Genomic DNA, 9,949 nt, shown 5'->3' with positions numbered 1-9,949 from the left:
AAAAAAAAAAAAAAAAAAAAAAAAAAAAAAAAAAAAAAAAAAAAAAAGGTAGGGGCATAATTCTATAGAATTAGTGGCTTTACAGGAAGAGAAAGAGAGAGATTTCTGTGTCTGCATGTGTACACATTGGGGAAAGACAATGTGAGGACACAGCAAATGGTGGCTGTCTGCAAGTGAGGAAGGAGGCCTCACCAGAGTCCGACCATGCTGACACCCTGATCTCAGGCTTCTCATTCTCCAGACTGTGAGAAAACAAATTTCTGTTGTGTGAGCCACCCAGCCTATGATAACAGACTAATGCAGGAAGTATAAGCATCTTTTGAGGTAGGAAACATGAATCTGAGGATCACTACTTTGGAGTCTTACGGTTGTGTCAGTTGTTAACAGTACCCGAAAAGATCCTTTTCATTGAGGTTCAAGTGCAGGTTTTCTTGTCTTTTCCAGACAATTACATTTTCAGATTATAGATTATGTAGAGGTGGGTGTTTTAGAAATGTTCTTATCTGTTGATCTAGAGCTAGAGATATCCTGAGTCCTTGTAGTTACTAGTCATATCTATCTGTTTGTAATTGAGTGGAACCTAAGACTGGTAATGAAATTTCCAAATGCCTAAGGTAGTCTATTATTAATCAATCAGGAGAGATGATATATGTGTCCCAGATGGCTTGGTCATAGAAACATTAAAACTAATGATAATACTTTAGGCCATGGAAGTGTGAGGGTTCCTGAAAACTTTCATAATTTTAGTTTTATAATGCCATAGTTCCCTTAATTTTTCTTCAGGACTATTGATAAAAAAAAGATGGTGACGTTTCTTGATAAAAGACAAAACCTGCTTTTCTGCATTCCTTAGTAAGAGTGCTGAAAAAACAAGTGTCTCTGTCAGTAGAAAGAAAGACAGAAATTCGTCAGGTTGAAAAACAAAACCAAGCATTTTTGGGTTCATAATTAATGGCCATACATTCCACCGTATGACTATAAAACACATTGATTATCCATCTATCAGTTGATGGATATTTGAGTTATTTCTGCTCTTTGGCTACTGAAATAATGTTGCTGTGCACATTCATGCACAAGTTGCTTCTATGAAGTTATGTTTTCACATATGGTTATATAACTAGGAGTTGAATTGCTGGGTTATATGGTTTCTACAAGTTTAATATTTTGGTGAACTGCCAAACTTCTAAATGTCTTTACCATTTTACAACCTCATCAGCAGTATATGAGGATTTCAGCTTCTCCATATGCTCATCAACACTTCTTATTGTCTGCCTTTTGATTTTAACCATGCTAGTGAATATGAAGTGGTATGATATCCCATTGTGATTTTGATTTGTATTTCCCAAAGGATAAATTATATTAAGTATCTTTCTGTGTGTCTACTGATCATTAAAAGATATCCTTTGAGAAATCTTTTGCCTATTGTTAAACTGGGCTATTTTTCTTTTTGTTGAAGTTGACGGTTCTTTATTAATTCTAGTGCAAATCCCTTATTAAATATATGATTACAAATATTTTCTCCCATTCTTTTGGGTTGTCTTCACTTTCTTGATGGTATCCTTTGAAGTGCAAAAGTTTTCTCTTTTAATTTTGATAATGTCCAATTCACTTTTTTCTTTTGTGACTTGTGCTTTTAACATCCTACTTAACAGACAATTACTAATTAAAGGATAGAATGTTCTCCTCTGTTGGCTTCTAAGAATTTTTGTAGTTTTACCTTTCACATTTAGGTCTATGATTCATATGGAGTTAATTTTCCTTTATAATATGAGTGATTCTAATTTCATTCTTTTGTATGAAGATATTGTTGTCTTAGTACCATTTCTTAGAAAGCTTTATCTCCCCCCATTAAATATCTTAGACCCATTTTTGAAAATTAATTGACCTTTAGTATAACAGCTTATTTCTATACTCTCAGTTTTGACCATTGTTTTATATAGCTTTTCCTATACTGTACCACAGTGTTTTGATTACTATAGCTCTGTAGTAAATATTGAAACTGGAAGTGTAACTTCTCTGACTTTATTTTATTTTTCAGTATTGTTTTGACTATTCTTGATTCCTTGATATTCCAAATGAATTTTGGGATCAACTTGTCAGTTTCTACAGGGAAGGAGGCAGGAAGGATTTGATTGGAATTGCACTGAAACTGTAGATCAATTAATAACTATTACCATCTTAATGTTAAATCTTAAAATACATGAATAAGGATGTCTCTCCATTTATTCAGATCTTCTTTAACATCTTTCAAAGATATTATCTAGTTTTCAATATATAAAATTTGCACTTATTTTATTAAATCAATATGTATGTTTTAATTCTTTTTGGTGCTGTGATAGATGGAATTTATCATTTGAGATAGTTCATTGCTAGTATATCAAAATACAATTAATTTTTATATATTGATCTTGTACCCTGCCACTTTGCTGAGCTCATTTATTAGTTCTAATAATACTTTCAGTGTGTGTGAATCATTTATGATTTTCTATATATTACATCATGTCATCTATGAATAGAGACAGTTGTAATGTTCCCTTCCAATCTCAACACCTTTTATTTCTTTTTAGATATATCTTCTTTCTTCATTTGAGTAATCTGAGACTTCTTTCTCTTTTTTTCATCAGTCTATACAAAAAGATCTTAATTTTTTGTCACGTATTTTTAAATTGATATATAATAGTTGCAACTATTTGGGAGCTACGTGTGATATTTTAGTACCTATAAACAGTATGTGATCATATTGTATATGTGATATTTAGTACCTTTATACAATATGACCATATGTGGATAATACGGTTGGATATTCATGACCTCAAACATTTATCTTACTTTTGGGTTGGGAATATTATAATTCTTTTCTTCTAGCTGTTTTGAAATATGCAATAAATTATTGTTGACTATAATTCCTCATTTTGCTATTAAATATTAGAACTTATTTTTTAAACTGTACTTTTTTTTTTTTTTTTTTTTTTTTTTTTTTTTGAGAAGGAGTCTCGCTCTGTCACCCAGGCTGGAGTGCAGTGGCCAGATCTCAGCTCACTGCAAACTCCGCCTCCCGGGTTTATGCCATTCTCCTGCCTCAGCCTCCCGAGTAGCTGGGACTACAGGCGCCCACCACCTCGCCTGGCTAGTTTTTTGTATTTTTTTAGTAGAGACGGGGTTTCACCGTGTTAGCCAGGATGGTCTCGATCTCCTGACCTCGTGATCCGCCCGCCTCGGCCTTCCAAAGTGCTGGGATTACAGGCTTGAGCCACCGCTCCCGGCCTAAACTGTACTTTTAATACCCCTTAACCCATTCCTCCTAATTCCCCATCTTTTCTTTTCAGCCTCTAGTAACCAGTATTCTACTCTACTTCCATGAGATCCACTTTTTTAGCTCTGACATATGAGTGAGAACATGCAATATTTGTCCTTCTGTGCCTGGCTTATTTTACTTAACCTAATGACCTCCAGTTCCATCCATATTTCTACAAAAGACAGGATTTCATTCTTTTCTAAGAATAAACAATATTCTGCTGTGTATATACCCCACATTTTCTTTATCAGTTCATCTATTGATGGGCAAGTAGGTTGATTTCTTGTTTTAGCTATTGTGCATAGTGTTGCAAAAACTGTGGGAGTGCAGCTATCTCTTTGATATATTGCTATGCTTTCTATTGGATATATATCCAGCAGTGGGAATACTGGATCATATGGTAGTTCTATTTTCAGTTTTTTAAGCAATCTTCATACTGTATTCCATAAGGGCTCTATTATTTCACCTTCTCACCAGCAGTGTACAAGTGTTCATCTTTCTTCTCATCTTTGCCAGCATTTGTTATTTTTGATAATAGCCATTTTAACTGGAACTAGGTGGTATCTCATTGCAGTTTTGATTTTCATTTCCCTGATGATTAGTAATGTTGAGCATTTTTTTCATACACTCGTGGCCATTTGTATGTTTCCTTTTAAGAAATGTCTATTCAAGTCTTTTGCCCACTTTTCAGTCAGACTTTTTTATTTGATATAGAGTTAAGTTTCTTATTTATTCTGATTGTTAATCGCTTGTTGGATTGATAGGTTGCAAATAGTTTCTCCCCCTTTTTTTAGGGTGCCTTTTCACTTTTTTGATTGTCTTTTGCTGTGCAAAAGCTTGTTAGCTTGATGTAATCCCATTTATTTTTGCTCTGGTTGCCTAAGCTTTTTGGGAGTCTTACCCAGATTTTTTGCCCAGACCAATATTCTGTAGCATTTCCTCACTATTTTCTTCTAGAAGTTTCATAGCGTTCAGTTTTACATTTAAGTCTTTAATCCATTTTGGCATTCATTTTGTATATGTTGAAAGATAGGAATCTATTTTCATTCTTCTGCATGTGGATATCCACTTTTCCCAGAACCATTTATTAAACACTGTCCTTTCCCCAGTGTATGCTCTTGGTACCTTTGTCAAAAATTACTTGTTTGTAAGTGAGTAGATTTACTTCTGAGTTCTTTATTTTTTCCGTTGATCTATATGCCTGTTTTTATGCCAGCACCATGCAGCTTGGGTTACTATAACTTCATGCTATAATTTGATATCAGGTAGTATGATGCCTTCAGCTTTGCTGTTTTTAATTAGGATTGCTTTGGCTATCGTGGCTCTTTTTGGGTTCCATACAAATTTTAGGATTTTTTTCTGTTTTTGTGAAGAAGGTCATTGGTATTTTGGTATGGATTACATTGAATCTATAGATCACTTTGAGTAATATAGGCATTTTAACAATAGTGATTATTTCAATCCATGAGCATGAGATATCTTTCCATTTTTTTTCTGTCCTCTTCAATTTCTTTAATCAGTGTTTTATAGTTTTTCTTATACAGAATCATTCACTACTTTGGTTAAGTTTATTACTAGGCAAAATTTGTTGTAGCTATTATAAATTGGATTGTTTTCTTGGTTTCTTTTTCAGACTGATTACTGATAGTGTATATAAATGCTACTGACATTTTTGTATTGATTTTGAATTCTGCGACTATACTGAATTTGTCGGTTCTACAAATTTTTTGGTAGACTTTAGGTTTTTGAAAATATAAAATCATGTCTGTAGGCACGGCTGATTTGATTTCTTTCTTTCCAATTTGAATGCCCTTTATTTCTTTCTCTTGCCCAGTTGCTCTCACTAGGATTCACAGTACTATGGTGAATAGAATTGTTGAAAATGGGAATACTTGCTTTGCTCCACATCTTCATGAAAAGGCTTTCAGTTTCTTCTCGTTCAGTATTTTAGCTGGGGTTTGTTATATATTGCCTTTAACATGTTAAAGAATGTTCCATCTATACCCAATTTTTTGAGACTTTTATCATGAAAAGATGTTTAATTTTATCTAATGTTTCTTCAGCATTTATTGAAATAATCATACGAATTTTGTCATTGATTTTCTTGATACGATGTATCACATTTGTTGATTTGCATGTATTGAACAATGTTTGCATCCCTGGAATGAATCCCTCTTGAGCATCATAAATGGTATTTTTAATGACTTGTGTTTGATTTGCTTGTATTTTGTTGAGGATATTTCCATTTATATTCATCAGGGATATTGACCTGTACTTTTATCTATTTGTTGTGTCCTTGTCTGGTTTTGGTATCACAGCAATGCTGACCTTGTAGGATGAGTTGGGTAGTATTTCCTCCTCTTCAATTTTTTTGAAGAGTTTGGGTAGAATTGAGAGTAGTTCTTCTTTAAATGTTTGGTATAATTCAGCTTGATACTGTCAAGTCCTGGACTTTTCTTTGGTGGAAGACTTTTTTATTACTGTATCAGTCTCATTACTCATTATTGATCTGTTCAGGTTTTCTATTTCTTCATGATTCAATCTTGATTGGTTGTATATGTTTAGTAGTTTCATTGTTCTAGATTTTCTAGTTTGTTGGTATACAGGTGTTCATAGTAGTCTGTAATTATCTTTTGTATTTCCATGGTATTAGTAATAACGTTTCCTTTCTTATCTCTGATTTTATTTATTTGAGTCTTCTCTTTTTTTCTTAGCCTAGATAAAGTTTTGTTGATTATGTTTATCTTTGCAAAAAACTTTTCATTTTGTTCAACTTTTTAATTACTTTTAGTCTTAATTTTATTTCCACTACAATTTTTATTATTTTTTTCTGTTAATTTTGACTTGAATTGTTCTTGCTTTTCCATTTCCTTAAGTTTCGTCATTAGGTTGTTCGTTTAAAGTCTTTCTATTATTATTATTGTTTTTAACATGGGCATTTGTTGCTATAAACTCTTTTGGTACTGCTTTTGCTGTATCATGTAGGTTCTGGTATATCATGTTTCCATTTTTATTTGTTTTAAGAAATTAAAACAAAATTATTTACTGACCTATTGGTTATTCATGAGCATATTGTTCAATTTCTGTGTATTTGTACAGTCTCCAAAATTCCTCCTGTTATTAATTTCTGTTTTTGTTCTGCTGTGGTCAAAAAGGGTAATTGATATGTTTTGACATTGTCATGGAGAATATCCAGCAAGGTTTTTGCAACTACGTGTGAATATTGTCCAGGAACCTGTGTCCACAAGGCTGTCCTGGTGGCCCAGATGGGCTGGTTTCCCAACAGACTTCTCTGCATAGATAGGATAGCCCCTGACCAAAGTTAAAGAGGCTGAAGTTGATCCTGGAGTGCCTTGGCATCTACTGTGGGAAGGAGGGAGGTGGGTGTGTGTCATTGTCTCATATGGATGTGAATCACCCAGCAGGTCCCTGCACAAGCGGGATAGTTATTTGACTGCAAAGTGAAAACAATTGAAATCGATCAGGGGAAAACAATAGAAAATATCAACAAAAATAAAAGGTGTTTCTTTGAAAAGATTAACAAAATTGAAACCAAAGTGGCAGTACAGAAGGAATTTAAGCACTATGTAAGCTGCATCCCAAACACTTTTGTCTTGTAAGTTAATTCTGTCTGGACAGTGGGCAAGATGAATCTGTCAGGCAGTTACAACATAGTAAGAATGTTTGATGGACTTATCAATGTGTACATGGTAACTAAGCAGTACAGTAGCGTCATCAAAATACCTATGATATGGTTTGGCTGTGTCCCCATCCAAATCTCTTCTTGAATTGTAATCCCTATAATCCCTACATGTTGTGGGAGGGACTTGGTGGGAGATAATTGAATCATGGGGGTAGTTTCCCCATGCTGTTCTCATGATAGTGAGTAAATTCTCATAAGATCTGATGGTTTTATAAACATCTGGCATTTCCCGTGCTGGCACTTATTCTCTCTCCTGCTGCCCTGAGAATAGGTGCCTTCTGCCATGCTTGTAAGTTTCCTGAGACCTCCCCAGCCATGTAGAACTGTGAGTCAATTAAACCTCTTTTCTTTATAAACTACCCAGTCTTGGGTATTTCTTCATAGTGTGAGAATGGACTAATAAAACCTGTATCAGCCATTAAACAACAGCAACAACAAACAATTGCAGGCTTTGTCTCCACCTACAATGCTGTGTTTTGATTTTATCTTTTCTTGTGAGAATAAATATGAGAAGTAGTTGAGGGACCAGGACGTGGGTCCTTTAAGATTGAGGAGGCATTCTTCTAGATTTTTAAACATGTCCTCCAGATTTATCTCCCTCATTAACAATGGCTTTTGTCTTAGAAGTCTCTTGACTTTGTATACTTCCATGATTTCTTGTACTGTTACGAATGCAGGCTATCCTTCAGTAAGCCCATCAAACATTCTTACTATGTTGTAACTGCCTGACAGATTCATCTTGCCCACTGTCCAGACAGGATTAACTTACAAGACAGGGAATTACAATAGGGAAAGAGTCTAATAAAGCTGGTTAAACAGAAGACAAGAGGGTTTAAAGAGCTGGCTAAACAGAAGACTGAGAAATCAGCTTCTTCAAACATTTGGAAGCTAGGGCTTTTTAAGGAAATTTCTTTAGACAGGTGGCTAAAGAATGGGTGCTGCTGATTGGTTGGGGAGGCAATTGGAGCAGTATGGAAAATGGCCCTTCTTCTCTGAGTCCTCTTCTGCATAGGTGCAACAGGACTGATTGAGTCTTGAGTCCCAGGTCCAAGTGGAGTCATCAGTTGTCAGAAATCCAAAAGTCTGAAAAGACATCTAAAACAGCCAGTCTTAGGTTCTACAATAGTGATGTTGGTTATAGGAGTAGTTGTGGAAGTTACAAACCTTGTGACCTTTGAAACAATGTCTGGGAATTGTTTAGCTATACCTATATGTTAGCAGAATTCAGGCCACTCTTATAAACCTAATATTGTGTACTTTTATTAGCTTTATAAAGGTGGCTTATTTTTGAGAAGGGCTATAATCATTTAAATTATAGACTAAATTTCTCCCAGAGTTAGCTTGGCCCACACCCAGGAATGACCAAGAGCAGTTTGTAGGTTAAAGGCAAGATGGAGTTGGATAGGTCAAATCTCTCACTGTCATAATTTTCTCACTTTTATAAATTTTACAAAGGTGATTTCAATGTTATGTATAAGCACTTTTTCCACAGTGTCAGCAATGTCATCTTTATTGTCATGTCAGCTCTCAAAAAGTTTCAGATTTTGTAACACTTCAGATATTGTTTTTTTGCATTAGGGATGCTCAACCTATCCTGATAAGTTTGGATTAAAGTCTGCCATTCTGCTATTTGTTTTCTATATGTCTTATGTTGTTTTCTGTTCTCATATTCCTATATTATGAACTTTTTTGTGTTAAGTAGATATTTTCCAGTATACAACTTTTATTCTTTGTTGTTTCTTTTACATTTTAAGGTTTTTTTTTTTTTTTTTTTGATACAGAGTCTCACTCCTGTTGTCCATGCTGGAGTGCAGCGGTGCGATCTCGGCTCACTGCAACTTCTGCTTCCCCAGTTGAAGTGATTCTCCTGCCTCAACCTCCTGAGTAGCTGGGATTACAGGCATGTGCCACCACATCTGGCTAATTTTTGTATCTTTAGTAGAGACAGGATTTTGCCATTTTGGCCAGACTGGTCTTGAACTCCTGACCTCAGGTAATCCTCCTGTCCCTGCCTCCCAATATACTGGGATTACAGGTGTGAACCACCGCACTCAGCCTTAAGGTTAATTTTTAAGGGTTACTTCAGGAATTATAATTAGGAATAATCTCGAAACCAGCCTGGCCAACGTAGTGAAACTCCATTTCTATTAAAAATACAAAAATTACCTGGGCATGGTGGCAGATGCCTGTAATCCCAGCTACTCGAGAGGCTGAGGCAGGAGAATCGCTTGAACCCAGGAGGCAGAGGTTGCAGTGAGTCGAGATCATACCATTGCACTCCAGCCTCGGTAATAAGAGTGAAACTCCATCTCAAAAAAAAAAAAAAAAAAGAAAAGAAAAGAAAAGAAAAGAATAATCAAGGCATGATTAATAGCAAATTAATTTAAAAGTATACAAACACTGCTCTTCGAAAGAAATACCTGGGGGGGCGGAGCAAGATGGCCAAATAGGAACAGCTCCAGTCTCCAGCTCCCAGTGCCAGCGACTCAGAAGACAGGTGATTTCTGCATTTTCAACTCAGGTACTGTGTTCATCTCACTAGGGAGTGCTGGACAATTGGTGCTGGTCAGCTGCTGCAGCCCGACCAGCGAGAGCTGAAGCAGGGTAAGGCATCGCCTCACCTGGGTAGCGCAAGGGGGAAGGGAATTGCTTTTCCTAGCCAGGGGAACTGAGACACACAACACCTGGAAAATCGGGTAACTCCCACCCCAATACTGCACTGTACCAAGGGTCTTAGCAAACGGGCACACCAGGAGATTATATTCCACACCTGGCCGGGAGGGTCCCACGCCTGCCCACGGAGCCTCCCTCACTGCTAGCACAGCAGTCTGTGATCTAACTGCAAGGCAGCAGCGAGGCTGGGGGAGGGGCGCACACCGTTGCTGAGGCTTAAGTAGGTAAACAAAGCCACTGGGAAGCTCGAACTGGGTGGAGGTCATAGCAGCTCAAGG

Source organism: Rhinopithecus bieti, unplaced genomic scaffold, assembly GCF_001698545.2.
Source record: "Rhinopithecus bieti isolate Rb0 unplaced genomic scaffold, ASM169854v2 scaffold_45609, whole genome shotgun sequence".
NCBI classification, from domain to species: domain Eukaryota; kingdom Metazoa; phylum Chordata; class Mammalia; order Primates; family Cercopithecidae; genus Rhinopithecus; species Rhinopithecus bieti.
Note: the sequence above shows the minus strand (reverse complement) of the source record.